Here is an 18,906-nt window from a genome sequence, read left to right as displayed (position 1 = left end):
TATTATGTGTGTACTTATTCATAGATATGGCCATGGATGCTTGAGTTGAGATTCCTGGCTTGCAAGGGGGTTGGACTAGATGGCCTTTGGGTTCCTTCCAACGCCACCATTCTATGATTGTTCCCACAACCAGAGGCCGCCCCCGCCCAGTAGAGCCTCCAGCGCAAGCCGTGCACACTGACCTTGCTTCTCCAGGCACTTTCTTTGGCTCCTGCCCGAAACAGGCTCCCTTGTGAGCACAATATGCACCAGGAGGCTGAAATCTGGCCAGAATCGAGTCCACACCTCCAGAGTTATCGCTGAATACATTCCTTCTGGTCAATGAGCCGCCAGAGCCGTGGTGTCCAAACTTTTTCCAAAGAGGGCCAGATTTGATGAAGTGAAGGGCCCTGGGGGCCGACCAAAGTTGTCGAGCCTTTTTTAGGATTGAAGTTGTTAAGGTTTTTTTTAAGGATTTTACCCCAGGAAAACTGCCACTTGTTGTTGTTTAGTCGTTTAGTTGTGTCTGCCTCTTTGTGACCCCCTGGACCAGAGCATGCCAGGCCCTCCTGTCTTCCACTGCCTCCCGCAGTTTGGTCAAACTCATGCTGGTAGCTTCAAGAACACTGTCCAACCATCCAGTCCTCTGTCGTCCCCTTCTCCTTGTGCCCTCCATCTTTCCCAACATCAGGGTCTTTTCCAGGGAGTCTTCTCTTCTCCTGAGGTGGCCAAAGTCTTGGAGCTTCAGCTTCATGATCTGTCCTTCCAGTGAGCACTCAGGGCTGATTTCCTTAAGGATGGAGAGGTCTTCTTGCAGGCCATGGGACTCTCAAGTGTCTTCTTCAGCACCACGGGAGCTGGATTCAACCGACCGGCGGGCCGCATTAGGCCCCCAAAACTGACTTTGGACATGCTGGCGCTAGAGGACCGCGAACATTTGTGAAGCCAAAGGGGCCCACTGCTTGCCAGATGTGAAACAGAGGGGCCTTCTTTTCAGCTCCCCCCCTAGTGAGACGGGGGTGGGGGATGCTGACCCCTGTGGGACCAGGATGCTGGACTCGAGGGGCCCCGATTCCTGGCCGAGGCGCCCCCGGGCTGCCTTCGGAGTTCTGACCCGGCGCTGAGTTCTAATCCGGCTCTTGGGCGCATCCTGGGGGCGAAGGGGCGCCCTTCCCATGGGGCGAGCGTCTCTTCCCCCGCCCGCGGCGGAGTCGGGAGCGCGCCGATCCCCGCCGCGCATGCGCATCTGGGCGCGCTCTGGGGCGGGGGACTGGCTGCCGGGCTCCGGCCCAGGCGCAGGAGGAGGAGGCTCGAGGCGCGCTCTGCGTGTGCTCAGAGGAAGGTTGCCTGGGATGCTTTCCAGGAGGGGGCTGGACTAGATGGCCCCGGGGGGACCCTTCCCTCTCTCATCTGCTGGGATTCCAGGGTGGGGCTTCCCTTTGCCACTCCAAGGGAGGGTCGCCCCCCCCCACGAACCTTCCCTGGGGGGCGCCAGACACGTGACTCCGGCTGCTTGGGAGCCTCCGAGGGGGGGAAGTGGGCGCGCCTGGCTCGCCAAGGGTTAACATGAGCCGGGCTGGACTCCTCGAGGGGGCGGGTCCTCCGGAGCCGAAGCCCCTCCCCTCCCCGCCCCTTTCTCCCGGGATGCGGCTGTCCACGTGGCCCTTTTCCTGCGAGGAATCCCATTCGGAAGAAGGGAATTGCCCTTTCAAAGGGAAACGTGGACAGCCGCGTCCCGGGATCCGGGGGCCAGAGGGGAGAAGGGGGAGTCCCGGGGGGGCTGCTCAGTTTCTGCAAGGGGGACCCCCAAATCAGAACCCAGAGGGACCGCCCCCTTTTTCTCTGCAGCTCATGGATCCAGATGTCAACTCGGCCCTCCAGATGTTTTGGGACTGCAATTCCCACCATCCCTGACCCCTGGTCCTGTGAGCTAGGGATCATGGGAGTTGTAGTCCGAAAACATCTGGAGGGCAGAGGTTGCCTGGGCCTGCCTTATGGGGAGGGCAAAGGGGCACGCAAAGAAACCCGCTTCAGATTGAGGAATAAGTCGCGCTGATTAACGGAGGTTGTAGCCCTTTTGCTATGAAATACTGTATACACACAACCAAAGCCTGACCTAAGCAGTGCGGGATTTACGCATAAGCCAAACAAGCTATAGCTTAGGCCCCCCCCCCCCAATTTAAAGAATATGAATAGATATGAATGAATGAATTTATTAATACGGTCACAGACCAGCGTCAACACACACAATATCACAGATCATTAAAAAAAAAATCAGAAATACAGAGGACAATATGAGTATAACAAGGATTTAAATATAAAAAATTAAAATTAATTATTAGCGTGCCCCCTGTAATTAACATTTGGGGGTTTGGCCATTATGGGATACCACTTGCTTCCTGCGATTAATTGCAGACGCACAGAATTTGGCTACATTTAATGTAGTCTTGGGATTCTTGTCCTCTAGCAGTAGTTTTAAACTATGGTGTTCCGATTCTTTCCTGGACTTTTGCAAAACAGGTGTAATAAAAGTAAAACGTATATCCTCATAAAGACGACAACGTAATAGTACATGTGAAGCAGTTTCAACTTCCAACGAGTCACAAGGGGAGACCCGTGCTGTGTATGGTTTACCCTCAAATCTGCCCTGAAGTAAGGCAGAAGGGAGAACGTTGAATCTGGCGAAGGTAAAAGACCGTCTGTATTTGGGTACCTGAAGACCTGACAGATAGTTAGCTGGAGAGAAACCTCTCCCATGGTCCCTTATTGCTGGATGTTTGATCATTTCGCTCATGTGGCATTGTAATTCTACGTCCCAGATACACTGGCGAATTGTAGTCCTAGCTTTCTCGAAGCCTGTCGCTATCAGGGTCTGCTGTGGGATCCCCAAGCCTTTAAGCTTTTCCAGCAGTGTAGCTTTCCATTTGGATTGGTAGGTATCTAATAAGGTTAAAGGTGCCAGCCCAACCGGGAAGAAAATAAGCTTTAGCCAATAATGGATCTTCAATATCCATATCCGAGTACTGATAGGAATTTGCCCAACCTCCAAACGGACCGCTATGTTGGATACACAAGAGGGGATCCCCAGCAGGCAGCGGAAAAACTTAGTTTGAAATGCCTCTAAGAGAGTAAGGTTTTTAAAGCTGCAGATCTGGGATCCATATAACAATTGTGATAATATTTTGGCAGCAAAGACCTGGGAGGCTGCCGGTATGTATTGGCCTCCTTTCCCATAGAAGAATCTTATTAACGCTTTGGTAGATCTTTCTGCATTTGCAATAGTATTATTAATCTGAAAGCGCCAGGAGCCCCTTTCCTGGAAGGTTACACCCAGGTATTTAAAGGTTGCTACCTGTTCTATTGAGCGATTGTCTATTCTCCATTTGTGCCTCCTCCTTTTTTTAGAGAACACCATGACTTTGGATTTGTTGTAGTTAATTGTTAGTTGTTCGATGCTGCAGTATTTGGTAAAAGATCTCAAAAGTTTTCTTAATCCAACACAAGAAAAAGAAATTAAAACTGTGTCATCCGCATATAAAAGGACCGGGAGGGGCGTACCAGCCAATTTGGGGGGATGGGCATTTTCTTTCTCCATATTTCCTACTAGCGAGTTGATATAGAAGTTAAATAAAGTAGGCGCAAGGACACACCCTTGCCTGACCCCCTGATGGATTTGGATTTCCTTGGATAGGTGGCCCTGTCGGTCACACCTTACCCGGATCCGTGTATTTTCATATAGACTGTGGATGAGATACAGTAGGCGTTTGTTTATATTTGCGGCGCTTAGCTTTCCCCAAAGCCTGTCCCTCGGTATTAAATCAAAAGCAGATTTGAAATCTATAAAGGCCACGTATAGGGAACCTCCTTTTCTTGATGTATATTTCTCCGCAAGATGTTGGAGAACAAGGCCCTGGTCTAAGGTTGACCGATTTGCCCTAAAACCAGCCTGTGCTTCTGAAAGAATGTGATCTTGTTCCAACCAGTCCACTAATTTGTCGCGTAGGTGGGCAGCGTACAATTTGCTAATGATACTTAGGAGGCTGATTGGCCTGTAATTAGCCGGATCTGATCGGCTCCCTTTCTTGAATAAAGGGATGATGATTGCTAATCCCCAGTCCTCAGGGATAGTGGCCGATTGGTCTATGCTGGTAAATAGGGCAGCTAGCACAGGGGCCCACCATTCAACATTAGCCTTAAGGAGTTCCGGTGTAATGTTGTCTACGCCGGGTGCTTTTCCAGGTTTAAGGGATTGGATGAGCCTATAGATCTCTTCAGTTGCTACTGGGGGCCATTCGGCGCCAATATCACTCGGAGCTGGGGGCAGGGCCTGCAGATGTTGATTTGATGTATATAAAGATAGAAAGTAAGCCTCCCAAATCCCAACTGGTATAGTATAATCAATTTCAATCGGGGAGTCTTGCCAACTTTTCGCGACTATTTTCCAAAAGGTGGCTGAGTCTTTCCTTCGAGAGGCCTCTAATAAACGTTGCCACTCCCCCCTTTGGGCCTGAAGCTTTTTCTTTTTAATCAGATCTTTATATTTACGTTTGGCTTCAAACCATTCTGCAGGAAGCAAGGGTAAGTTCGCTGATTTGTAATTCCTGTACTTATCCAGCAAAGTACGCTTTGTAGCAATACATTCCTGATCAAACCAGGGTTTGGATTTGTTGGGGAATAGAGGTTGGCGCGATGTCTTTTTTTGAATCAGGTGGGGTTGCAAAAGTGAGATCAGATCCTGGAACAAGATTATTCTAGATTCAGAACATGGTGAGTTTAAGAGATTATCTCTTCTCATGAGGAATATGTCCGAGTATAGCCTTTCAGATGTTTCGGCATTCAGCTTTTCGGACCATCTAATACGTGAGTATCTCAACTCCATGTTGGAGGACCTGGGGGCTTCAAGTTTATTGTTGCAAAATAAATCTTTTCTTACATCCAAGAGGAGGCAGAGCGGTAAGTGATCACTATCAACCCTCTCCTCCACTTTGCACTCAAGGGCTCTATTTAGGAGATTAAATGATACCATAACATAGTCGATAGTGGAAGCTCCTGCATTTGATATAAAAGTAAATTCCCCACAAGTCTCCCCATTCTTGCGCCCATTTAGTATGACCAGGTCCAGCTTGTTAGAAAGACGCAATAGGCACAGACCTGCATAATTACATCCCTTGTCTTTTGAGAGTCTGGTGGGTATAAGGTGGTTTTCTTCCACGAAGGGTGGCGAGTCGTGGAAGTGTGCATATAGTGCTTCGTCAGACTGGCCAGTTCTGGCATTAAGATCACCAGCCACTAGCACTGAAGCTGCAGGGGTTTGGGTCATCAAACCATCAATGTATGTTTCCAGCCCATGCCAGGTGTTTTTAATCAGCTGCTTGCCTCTTTGGGGGGGAAGATATACATTAATCAGTAGCAGGGTGAAGAATCTACTTTTCACTAGTAAGGCCATAGCCAGGTGTTTCAGTGTCTCTAGCTTTACTAAGGACGCCCTCAACCTTGTAGATATTAAAATGCCTAGGCCACCCTTGACTCTCCCCCCTTTAGTGCTTGGAGATCCTGTGAGGGACATTGAGGAAAAGCCGTTAGCTTCTAGGTCCCCTGTGAGCCATGTCTCCTGTAAAAATACTATGTCGTAGCCTTGGATAAATTTAGCAAAGAATGGGTCAGCTGCCTTTTTTTGCCATCCTGCGATATTCCATGATAAAATGCTAAGGTTGGCTTTACCAAGATCCACTCCTTGTCAATTATCTTCCAAGGTACTGTTGGAGTTTACCATTCTACGTGGCAGCCGACTATCATCCTTACATGGAGAGCTGCCCAGGTGTTCTATGGTGTCAGATGGTAAATATAGAGTGCTCACATTGGTAGACACTGGGCCTTTGCTATACAAGGCCTCCTCCTGGGGGTATTCTACCTGGTTGTAGCCTAATTCCGCTTCATCTAAGTATCTCATTTTGGACCAAAAGCCTGGTGAGGTTTCCTTAGGCATATTTTTCCTTATAGGGAGTGATGCATTGTTCTCCTTTGTAAGTTGTACTTTCTTGATTGCAGGTAGATTAATCTCTGCCTTTATCTGAAGGTTACGTGGTCAACGAGCCGCTGAAACGAGTTCTCGTGAGATGATCATTTTGGGAGGGCTCTTACTCTTTCTTTGGACGTCCACCTTAGTTTCCTTATAGAAGTCTTTCCCGGCCAGCTTGTTTCTTAGCGTTTCTAATCTTTCTAGGATTTCAGCTTGTATTAAAGGTGGGAATGTCCAGAATTGACTAATTAAGGTATTTTCTTCAAAGGAGAAGTTGTGTGTGGGGGTACCCAGTTCGTGAGGCGACTAGTGGTTATTCTGATATTCAGCTTTATTGTTTTCCACCACCTTTGAATAGATGTCTTTCTTATTTAATTTGATGAGGTGCGAGGGGGGCCCGGGCACTTCGAATAGGCGAGTCACTGTCAGGCCCACCCTTTGCAGCTTTTCCTTATTAGTTAATATTTGTTTTGCGGTCGAGTCATCTTTAAATGTCAGCATCACTCGATTATACTTATTGTCATTTGGGAGAAAATCTACATTGATAACGTTACCTTGTAATAGGAGGCCACTGAGCACTAAGTCAATTTTTTAAAATATATACGTTCTTTGTTGGTCCAGTGAATGTAATTCTGTACGGTTGTACATAGGGCAAATAACCAATCTGCTTCTGTTGAGGATCAGCGTTTGATTGTTCTGAGTTATCTTATTGCGAATGGGGGTGTTAGTCTCCACAGTAGCAGGGGAGGTTTGCCGGTCTTTATCTAGTTGTTCGTTCCGATCTTTCGTTAATTGAGGGTTAGGGGATTGTGATGCACTTGTTACTTTAAATTGCTGGATAATGCTCTGTTTTGGGGTCACAGGTTTCGTATTCTTTGTATTTGATTCCTTTATTGTGGTATTCTCCAGGAGCTTGAATAACTTAGAAAAATTCAATTTCTTAGTTTGTGTATGACTCTTAGTCCGCCTTCCCACTTTTATGTTTTTAGACTTCTTCTTGTGAGGTGGGTGTATTCTTTGGTGGCGATGCTTCTTTTTAGGTGAGGAGTGTGTGACTCAACTGTTGGTAGACATGGGAGTGGCTCTCTTTGGGACCTTCTCTGAGATACTGGGCTCTGTTGGGATTTCAGCCGCTGGAGTGGGGGGGGTGTGAGGTTGCTCCCTTCCTGATGAGCTCTGTCAGGCTTACTAGCAAACCCACGCATTCCGTAAGAAAGTTCCTAATTGGTCCTAATTCTTTACTTATGTGCATTTGGCATTCTTTCATCATTTCATTGAAAAGCCCAATCAGGATACAGATATTGCTATCTGTGTCCCAGCAGGCTGCTTTTAGCTGACTTGGATTATCCTCTGTTCTCGTCGCACTTGAGGATTCCATCCTAGCCTTTTCGCTGGGGCTGGCTGCATTGACTGATCCATCTAGTGTGACTTCCAGGCGTTTCAAATTTCGTTCTTGATCATGTTCTACGAGAGTGTCGGTAGCACTGGATTGGGAGACTGTCTGAGTCATCTCCATTGCCAGACTGATCCCCTCTCTCCTCACCAATATCAGGTTCCTTCCCATACCATGTTCGGTCAATAGACCAATCGTGGGGAAGTGGGGACTCGGAGCATATGGGCGTTTTTGTTTTAGGCTTAAAATAATGCAAAATTTTCGTCTGCGAGGTTACTGATGGTGATTCAACCCTCTGCGTTGGGGAGACCCCCAGAACTTTACAGAACTTAGCTTGGCGGAGATGGAAAAATGCCGCCTTTGTTGTAGCTGCAATCTGCGCCTCCATGGAAAGGGAGGTGTCGACCACAGGTATGAAGTTTACGGCATGTAATGCCCTAAGAGAGAATATTATGAAAATGATATACAGGTGGTACATAACCCCTGTCAAGCTTCCAAAAATCTACCATTTGCCTGATAATAAATGTTGGAAATGTAAAGAAACTGAAGGTACATTTTTTCACCTTTGGTGGACGTGCCCAAAGATTAAGGCTTTCTGGGAGATGATATATAATGAATTAAAAAAGGTATTTAAATATACCTTCTTGAAGAAACCAGAGGCCTTTCTCCTGGGCATAGTCGGCCAATCGGTGTTAAAAAAGGATAGAACTTTCTTTATGTATGCTACAACAGCAGCAAGAATACTTATCGCAAAGTATTGGAAGACACAAGATCTACCCACACTGGAGGAATGGCAGATGAAAATGATGGACTACATGGAATTGGCGGAAATGACTGGCAGAATCCGTGACCAGGGAGAAGAGTCGGTGGAAGAAGATTGGAAGAAATTCAAAGATTATTTACAGAAACATTGCAAAATTAATGAATGTTAGAGTGATGTTGGATTGAAGTTAAGTGGCTTCTAGCTGTACAGGTTTTAAAGCTATAAATATATCAAGATTAAGGATTAGAATTAAAAAGGTTAAAAGAATGAAAAAATTGGTTTTAAATAGGTAAAAACTTAATGTTATAATATATTAAGATTAAGGATTGGGATTAAAAAGGAGGGAAAGAAATTGCTGGACTAACAAACTGAATTGGAATACAAAAGAGGGAGGTATGAGGAAGTCCGGGAAACAAGTAAATGTAAAAGAAGTTATGAAAAGACAGAATTGTTTTTAACTGTTTTTTTTCCTCTTTTTATCTTTTTGTATTTTGTATTTTGTATTGTGCATTTTTCTTTTTTCTTTTTAAATTTCTCTTGTTTATTAATGTGATTTTATTTTTTTTCTGAAACTTTAATAAATATTAATTAAAAAGAAAAAGGAAAGGGAGGTGTCGAAGATTACACCCAAACTCTTAACGGACGGTGCTGGCACTAATTGCGCCCCGCAAGAGATGGGAGTTGCCCCCCCCATCCCATATCGTCCCGTCCCAGCCAGAGGACCTCTGTCTTCGAAGGATTTAACTTCAACCGGCTCCCACATAACCATCCAGCCACAGCTTCCAAACATCTGGTCAGTGTGTCTGGGGCCGAGTCAGGATGGCCATCCATCAACAGATAGAGTTGGGTGTTATCAGCATACTGATGGCAACCCAGCCCAAAACTCCGGACAAGCTGGGCGAGGGGGCGCATAAAGATGTTGAAAAGCATCGGGGAGAGTATCGCACCCTGAGGCACTCCACACTCCAAGGAATGGGGCAATGACAGTTCCCCCCCAAGCGCCACCCTCTGTCCCCGACCAGAGAGAAATGAGCGCAGCCATTGAAGGACTGTGCCCTGGATCCCCACGTCGGCAAGGCCACCGCCAGAAGTTCGTGATCGACCATGTCGAAAGCTGCTGACAGATCTAGAAGAATCAGCAGCCCCGACCCGCCTTGATCCAGCTGTCTACGAAGATCATCTGTTAGGGCAACCAGAGCTGTCTCGGTCCCATGACCAGCGCGGAAGCCGGACTGGAATGGATCCAGAGCTGATGTTTCATCCAGAAACCCACCAAGCTGTTCAGCAACCGCTCTCTCAATCACCTTACCCAGGAACGGAAGATTCGAAACTGGGCGGTAATTGGATAGATCTAAAGGATCTAATGATGTTTTCTTTAAGAGCAGGCGCACCACTGCCTCCTTCAGTTCCCCTGGGAACATAAGCTAGTTTTATTTGCAGAGGATATACTTGTTCGGATTCCTGCTCCGTGTCTGCAGTCATGAGATTGTTGTCTATCACATGACAGTGTATGTTTTCATTCCACAGTGTGGGAAGTGACGGAGACAAGATGTCTTGTGTTACTGTGTTCCATGAAGTGGGACTATTGTCCTTTGTTCTTTCTCTTTGCTGTCTGATGAGAAAGAGGAGGGAGCTAGGCAGAATGCTCCGAGTGTATTATATGTAAATAAAGTAGATTAGCCAAAATGCTGAGCTACTGAGTTCTGTTATGCGAACCGCTAAAACTCTGCTGTTCCGTAAGTGTGCTGATGCTTCTTGGCATCAGTCGCTGTGATGTTTGGGCTGGAGAAAGCTTTTGAAGCTTCCAAATGATCGACCAGGAGGGAGAGAGCATGCTAGGCGGGCATGTGTCTTTACCAAGGTCCTACTCCTGTGTAGGACGCGCCTAACAATACTTTTGTTTATTTTGGAACCTCAGACTAGTATACCCATCTTGATGCAAATGATAGACGCTTTTGGTAAAATATCAGGCTATTGTGATATTTGGTCCAAACCATAATTGATGCCAATAGGTCAAAATTGGTTTACACACTCATTCATGGAATATAAATTTGGAGTTTGTTCTGAATCTGTTAAATATGTAGGCATGTTAATACCAAGATATATAACACAGTTAGTTACAGTTAATATGAATAAATTAATAAAAGAGGTTTCCTCAGATATCGATAGGTGGGAGCCATTAAACCTTATCCTTTGGAGAAGGGTGAATGCTCTCAGAAAGAATATTATTCCCAGATTATATCCCGAAAGGGCTTCCAGTTTTTATATCTGGATCATATTTTCAAAAGATAAAACTCATTGTTCAGGAAATGCCTTTGGGGCTCAGCAACACCAAGAATATTCTTGCAGAGAATGCAGCTACAGATTAAAGAAGGCGGTTTCAAAATCCCAAATTTGGAATTATATCATTATGCTTGCCTACTGTCATGTATTAAATATTGGAATCCCACTGTTGGCCGATGTGGGCAGCCGTGGAATATATGTACATAGCACCTTTGGTTGATTGGACAATACTAGGTTTGAAATATTTGAAATCTCAGGTGACTCTGGAAACAAATCACTTAGAAGAATATGGAATATATTGACTAATAAAAACAAATTTGATCAATTTTCACATGCTAAACTTATTTTGTGGGGAAACCCCACACTAAAAATTGCAAACAAAATGGTGATATGGAAAAATTGGATGGAAGTAGGTGCATTGACAATGGACCAACTGATAGATGAGGAAGATGAATTTCATACTTTTGCTGTTTTAAGACAAAAATATCATCTATCAGATGCAGCCCAATGGCAATATCTTCAATTGCAACATCTCCCTAACAAGTGTGTTTGAGCCATCAGGCCTTTCAGCTTCCGAGACAGCTGAGATACTGGAACAACTGGACAAATTATTCAAAAATTAAGCAATTACTTTTTATAGATATCTATTAACAATACACAAGTTCAATATGCAGACAGTAAGAGATGATTGGAATAAAGAATGGGAACTTTCAACATTGCCCAGACAGTGGGGAAATGTTTCAGCTTCAATACCCAAGGTGTCATTAGATTTAAAATTAAAACTAATACAACAGAAAAGAAAATTGAGAGTTTATTGGACTCCTTTACGGTTGTGTTAAGAAGGGCTAGCTAAGACAGCTCAGTGCTGGAGATGTGGCGAGGACAACGCTTCTCTGAAACATATGTCTGTACAGTCTTCTGCACTGAAGAAGTTCTGGGAGAAAGTCCTGGGCTGTGTAACTATGACTGTGCAGGAAAAGTTAAATCTTTCAGTGGAGAATATTTTATTGAACTGTATACTTGCAGCATGGAAGCCATTGACGGGACAATGGAAATGGATTTTCTGTGCCCGAATGGTGGCCAAGAGATTGACATTGAGGAATCGGAAAAATAAAGGTATGATACCCTTCAATCCAAGGACTGATGACATGACATCAGTGGCAATTTATGAGCAGACTGCTTACAGGTGCAGACTCTGTATTGATAAATACGATAACATTTGGAATGAGTTTAAACAAAATGTAGTAGCCTATGTAAATTAACAATTGCATAAGCACTAGGACAATAACACTATACCGATTTATAGAAGAACGTATGGGAATATCGTATTTTTAATTTTTATTTTGCAAATTCTTGCTTTTATACGTATCTTTGTTGTTGTTGTTTCTCTCCCTCTCACTTTTCCTTCTTTTTTTCTGTATCACTTTATTTCATTTAACTGAAATCACCTTAATAAAATATAAATATTTCAAAAAATGATGTCTCTGCTGTGTTGGAGGCAGCAATGCCTGAAAACACCAGTTGCTTTGAACCCACAGGAGGGGAGAGGGCTTGTGGGTTTTCCATTGCTGCATCTAGTTGATCCAGCAAGTTCTCCCAATGTTCTTATGTATTACTGTGTTTAGTCTTAGATCTTGTGTCAACCACTTTCAACAGAGATTGTGAAAAATGCTGTATATAAATAGGCGATGACGAGAGGGGGTGAAAAAATGGAGTATGGAAAAGATAAGAATTGGGACACACAAGGGATTTCCTTGGCCGGTTTTATTCCAACAAATATCTACATTTTCTAATAATGCAAGAATTAAAGGCATCAACGCAAGTTGACTCCTATTTGCTCCTCAGAATCAAGTGGTCTTTGCTGTTCAAGTCGGGCCTCAGAATGATTATGTACAATTTGGGGAAGAAGATGCAAGCGAGCAGGCCTGCACTGGAGGCCAAGATGCAGAAGATCTCCACAGCCACCATCTGCTTTCCTTTGGTGCTCAGATAAGAGGGAACAAAGGACAGCCAAACGCTGCAGAACACCAACATGCTGAAAGTGATGAACTTGGCTTCGTTGAAACTGTCGGGCAACTTCCTGGCCAGGAAAGCCACCGTGAAGCTGACACTGGCCAGGAATCCCAGGTACCCCAGGACACAATAAAACATGGGGGCAGAGCCTTCATTGCATTCCACAATGATTTCCTCCACCAGAGAGTTCATGTCCACATCTGGGAAGGGAGGAGCCGTACAGAGCCACACAGCACAAATACTGGCTTGAAGTGAGCAGCAACCCAGAAGAACAGAGTTGGCCAGAGATTTCCCCACCCATTTCCTCACCCTGGATCCTGGTTTGGTGGCCATGAAGGCCAGAACCACCGTGATGGTTTTGGCCAAGACACATGAGACCGCAATGGAGAAGATGATGCCAAAGGCCGTTTGTCGTAAAGAGCAGCTCACTGGGTGAGGCTGGCCAATGAAGAGCAAGGAGCAGAGGAAGCAGAGCAAGAGGGCAAGGAGCAGAGTGTAGGTGAGGTCCCGGTTGTTGGCTTTGACAATGGGAGTGTCCCCGTTCTTAGAGAAGACGCCAAGGACCAAGGCTGTGACCAGAGCGAAGAGCAGAGCTAAGGCAGCTAATGTCAATCCCAAAGGCTCTGTGTAGGAAAGGAAATGTTGGCTCTTGGGAATGCAATGATCTCTGTTGTGGTTTGGAAATTGACCTTCTTGGCATTTGAAACAATAATCCGCATCTAAAAAAATCAAATGAATGATATATGAATTCCAACAAACAAGGCAACCTTTTTCTTCTGGCATGTTTCATTCTTTGTAATAAAATGGATTCCTCCATCTCCAAAGGCCTTTCAATTTTCCTTTGAAAGAAATATTGCTTCTGCTCCTAACACACAATCCTAAGCCATTAATTATTTGGAAACAAGTGGAAACCAGTAAAATGCAAAGGGTAGTTTTTCTTCATAAACCATATGGGTGGTATCAATCCAATCACCAGGAATCTCAGATGCAACATATTGACGACTGTTAATATAGTCATATTAATATAGACTGTTAATATGGCGCCATTGAAAGAACAAACTGTAGTCTCTTCTGAAAAGTGAGAAGCCCGCTATGATATCTTGGAGCAGCAGAATTTGATTTTGTGTTTCTTGCTCTCACCCCTAAAACTATGGGGATGGAGGGTGAGGCAAGTCTCCCCTGACTCCACAAGCTGTGGCAGGTGGGGAGCAGGCAAAGAACACTGGACATGATCCACACCTATTTCCACAGATCTACTTTGTCAAGGTTAAAGTTGTGGCTCTAGTTTGCCCCACTCTCTGCGTCCGTCTTCTTTCTTCCAGATCTGAGTGCAACTGCTGTTCTGTTTAGGAGCACTGAACTGCTAATAAGGGGAAACTGCTGAAATAGCTTAGGAAGCATTTTATTATAGAGCAGCTGATGTCTCCTACCCGTTTGATTCGAAATCATCCCATCTGGACATGAAGCACAGTCATAGCAACAAAATGGCCGCCCCTCCTTCTTTTTCCGACTGTAGCCTGGCTGGCACCGATCATTGCACAAACCAAGGGGCAGCACCTAGCCAGAAAGAGAGGAGAAGAGGAAGCTCCCTTTTGCATGGTAAAGAACACAGTTTGAACCAAAGAGACGAGATCATTTGGCAGATCCATCTTATTGCAGAAAGGTGGTGTATGTGTGAATAAATTGTAATCTTAATATTGGGAGTGAAGCAGAAGGGCAATAGAAAGAGGACAGTGAAAAACCACCGATTCTGAAATAACGGGAGTTGGCAGAGCAGGCAGAATAGGAAACATATACATTAGGCTCAGAGAAACACTACAAGACAAAAAACTCTTCCTTCAGCACCAATGGGTAACTGATCTTCCTCCTGTCTTCTGAGAAATTGGGGTGGCGGTTTGATTTGGCTCAATGGGGTGAGCTCCCAGATTCTGCCAACTTAGCAGTTCGGAAGCATCCCAGTGCAAGTCGATAATTAGGTACCGCTGTGGCGGGATGGTAAATGGTGTTTCGTGCACTCTAGTTTCTGTTACGGTGTTCCTTTGTGCCAGTAGCAGTTTAGTCCTGTTGGCCACATGACCTGGAAAGCTGTCTGCGAATAAACGTGGCTCCCTCAGCCTGAAAAGCAAGATGAGCGCTGCACCCCATGGTCGCCTTTGGCTGGACCTAACCGCCCAGGTGTCCTTGACCTTCCCTTTCCCTCTACTCCAACATTAATGTGACCTAGCTAAGCATGACAGGAGAACTTCATGCATTAACTGGGCTTATGAATGTTATGAATATTGGACCTTATTCTTGTATTTTTAGTCTTAATATTAATAAAAATGCTCCCTTTAAAAAAAGAACCAAGAGTCCACTCCCACCTGATTGAATGCTTTGTGCCATGTGATGGCTTCTTCATCCATGCTGAAGTCCGAATAGTGCGATTCCTGAAGTTCTGTCTTTCCTACTTTCACTCGTGAGAAGGTTTGGTTGGGGAAAGTAACCCAGTTAATAACGTCAAATCCAGCTGCCAATTCCCCATTCTCATCAAAAGACACAAAGTCCCCAGCACTGTTGTTGAAGGAGATGCTCCTCAGGAAAGAGGGAAGCTAGGCAGAAGAAAAGAAGGCAAAGTTTCAAAAGTAAAAAAGGGAAAAGCTTTATTGGTTTTAGAAAGGAAAAAGTATCAATCCATATATGTCACACAATGGAAAGGAGTCAAAAATTGTGTGGTCCAACACTGGAGCACATATGGATTTCTTGGAAGTACAGTTGGTCTGACACTTAAGTATTTGAGGTTTCAGCTCTGGGGGTCCATGAGCAAAGGTAGAATCGTGCAAAGTCAGGAACCCCTGGAACTTCCCTCCACAAGGCAGAAAGATGCTTCCTATGCTCTGGGAAGCTTGCAGGAGGACCTTGGAATGCTCCCGGAGCCCTGTCATGACCTCCCCACAGCCTGGGAAGCAAGGGGGCCCTTCTTTGCTGGCCTCTGGGACGCACCCAGTGGCCTTGTGTCTTCTTCCCCGACGCTGGTATGGAGTGCACTGCCTTGCTCACCTGGCCTTGGGAGGGAAGCGCCCTCATGCCTCCATCCCAGAGCCCAGCAAGCAAGGGGGAGGACTGCACACCCAGGGCCCTCCCTGGACCTTCTGAGAGCCTGGTAAGCAAGGAAGATCTTCTGAGAGGGCAGAGGGAAGTGGGAAAATAAATAGAGAGCAGGTAATGGTGAGTTTTCCCTGCTCTCCATTCTTTATTTACTTTTCCCTACCAACATGAGGTTGCAATCCCATATGTAAAGTGAGCAGAAATTGTGGGCCCCCTGTAAATAAGGAACATTCTAGGAGCATGTTAATAAATTGAGCAGACATTTGAAGGTAGCATATAAGTTAATTGGTGCAGAAACAACTGCTGGCTCTAGAAGATCGTTGTTGTTGTTGGACTTAATAGTTTCGTAGTCATGGGTAGAAGCAAACCTAAATGCTGCCAGAGGAAAGTACTGGAGAGGTTCTTCCTGGATAAAAACCTACCATCTTTCTGACATTAACACATCATGAGGCCCAGTTTAACATGCCTCCTTCTTCACCACTCCTGGCATATCAGCATCACAAACACATAGGACAGCAGAACATGCAGCTCCTTCCACAACATTGTTGAGTTTGACAAAGAGGTGACATTTCTGTTTGAGGAAGAGCAGGAGGAGATACTTCCACCTCTGCAACTTGAAGGGGAAGTACAGGGAATATATTGATTCTTGCTCCAGCTTGAAGGCAAGGGAAAACTGGGAAGCACAGAAAAGAATATTTCTTTTGTGCTGGAAAGACAAATGGTGTAAGAGGTGTTTTCCTTCCTTGTGTATTCAGTCTATGGACTGTGTGTCATCACCCGTTAGATTAGCCCCAAGCAAAGATTTATTCTGAATATGAAATCTTACCTGCCAAGGCTGCAGTTTGGGAGGATCGAGTCCACCTCTGCCTGCCATCCTTCTGTGTTTTGGTCTGGATGAGAGAACCTTGTGCAAAGTATATGCAATGGCATAAACCGCATTATAGGTACTGTAACTTTGACCAGTCATAGACATTTCAAAAATGGGCCCAGGAAGGCTCTCCAGACTCTCTTTGCCAGTGCATGTGCCTCTGCTTTCATTGGGGTCATTGGAAGCAGAAAATAAGCACTCAAATGTCTTTTCCCAAAAATCCTGGAGGAACCCATCTCCATTTGGAGAGTTCGGGTCTAGGGTCTGAAGGAATTCTTTAAATCCCTGGACTTCTTCTGTGTGAATTGCTAAAGACAGGGAACCATCAAAGAATTGAATATCCCACTCCCTTTGCAATATTTCTGCTGAGAAGGCCCATTGGGCTGTCAAAATCCACACTTTGCCTATAGAAATCTTTGCAATATCTTCATATAATGAAGCAAAATAAACCATCCATCTCACAGCTGAAATGGTCTGAGGTTCTGCATATAGAACTAATATATTGACTTTTGAGACCATTTGTATAGTGGCCGTAATTCGTTCGACTTCTGTTGGTCTGAAACTACCCAACCCTTGAGACAAGCCTCGTAATTTTTTAATGAAGGCTGTGCAGACTCCATGCTGGGAAAGCATTGGCCCTAAGATTTGTATAAACCTCTCTCCATTTTCATCATTTGATGCAACAAGTCCAACCCACGTCCATTGGAAATGAAGAAGTAGCTTGACAATCCCTGCATATTGATATTTCTCATTGGGCACCGTCCGGAAGAAGGTTTGGAGCTGCAACTCGGTCCTCCTCATTGGAGCTAATACACAATAAGCAATCTAAGAAAGAAATCAATCTCACAAAAATGGGAGAGTTATAGCAAACGGTTAGGATTCATCCCACATAGCTGCCTGAAGTGGAACCCATGAGAATTCATTGAATGTAAAGATATATTCTTTAGTTTTATATATTGGGGGAATTAATATTAGTAATAATAATATTAATTATTTATTATTTATACCCTACCCACTCTGGGTGTCTCCCAACAGAATATTAAGAACATGGTAAAACATCAAACATTAAAATCTTCCTCAGATGTCCTCTAAGCATCAAGTGTTAGGACATAAAACCCTGAATCCATTACTCATCAATCACAACATGTTGGTCAGGTTTATCGTTTACAATGAAGTATGTAGAAAGTGAACTATTTCTTAAGTGATATTAGATCTATGAGGATGAAATGCTCAAATCTTTAGTTCTCTAATGCCAACAATATTGTCATTTTCTTCCCTGAATTACGCTTTTGATTAACTACTTCAGTTTTGTAGTAAGGTACTAGATATTCATTTTCTTCTTTTTCTTCTTCATTGGTTGATTATTTTGCATCCCCCCTCCCCACAGAGTATTTTGTTTAGCTTGATTGCAACCACTTGGGAAGGTAACAAAATAAAGACTTCATGTTTTCCTATAATTGGTGCTGAAATACACCACTAAACTAGTGGAAGCTCTGGACATTTTCCTACAAGTTCTACTACTTTGGAAGAAAGGAAGTACAGCTCAATGAAACTTTGTTTGGATTGTCTGTCCAGAAACTCTTTGTACCTGGACATCATGGTTCACTTCCTGAGTGAGGAAGCTATGGCCCTCCTGAACTTCCTGGACCCCAAGTGGTCATCCCTGACCATTGACCTATAGAGGCTGGGGCTAGTGGGCAATATATGGACAAGCAACATCCCTTTCTGATGAGACACAACAAGCAACAGGAGAGAAATTCAGTTGGGTTCACATTTTAATGCAAATTTACGTAACTCAGAATTCCAGAAACGAATTTGTGAACCAAAATGCAACTGTCCTTTGACCTTTGTCCTTTTCTGTATTTTGCATTTCCCTTCTCCAACCCAAAATAAATGGTTTTATTAAGCGACACTTGTCATAAAAGTGCAATTCTTAGTGACAATAAAATCCAAAAATATACTACCTTGAATAAATATCTGGAAAATATGTGGATTAGGAAAAAATGAGAGAAATAGACACATTTTTGTGGTCATCCCTTGAGACTGGAAACAGGAGGAACTGAGGGAAACAGACATTCACAGATTAATTACACAGATTAATTAATGCCTGTATAGATCAAACCAGCTGGTGCGGAGGGACCATCACGGTCATTCCTTCAACATCCTTGTGCAACAGAAAAAGGCAAAAAGAGGGAAGAATCCATTTATGGATGCATGTCAATCTCACCATAACCTAGTGCGTATCTCCATCAGTAGTTGGCTAGCATCCGTTCTCTGCCCTCTCGCAACTGGAGTTGTGCAACCCTAACCCTTCCAAACATGACTACAGAGCTCCCTGCCCCAAATGGAGACCATCAGTACCAGTGAGGGAACTCTTTATTTTCCAAGTATGATTCTCCCCCCAAAGGAATGACGAAATCCAGACACTTTTGTGTATGTTATATATATTTTTTCAGTTCCTTTTCCAGAAAAATGAACCAAGGTAAAAAGTAGTACGAAGAACC

The sequence above is a fragment of the Podarcis pityusensis genome, assembly GCF_964106645.2.
Source record: "Podarcis pityusensis genome assembly, chromosome: 14".
In the NCBI taxonomy this organism is placed as follows: Eukaryota; Metazoa; Chordata; class Lepidosauria; order Squamata; family Lacertidae; genus Podarcis; species Podarcis pityusensis.
This window is presented reverse-complemented; position numbering follows the sequence as displayed.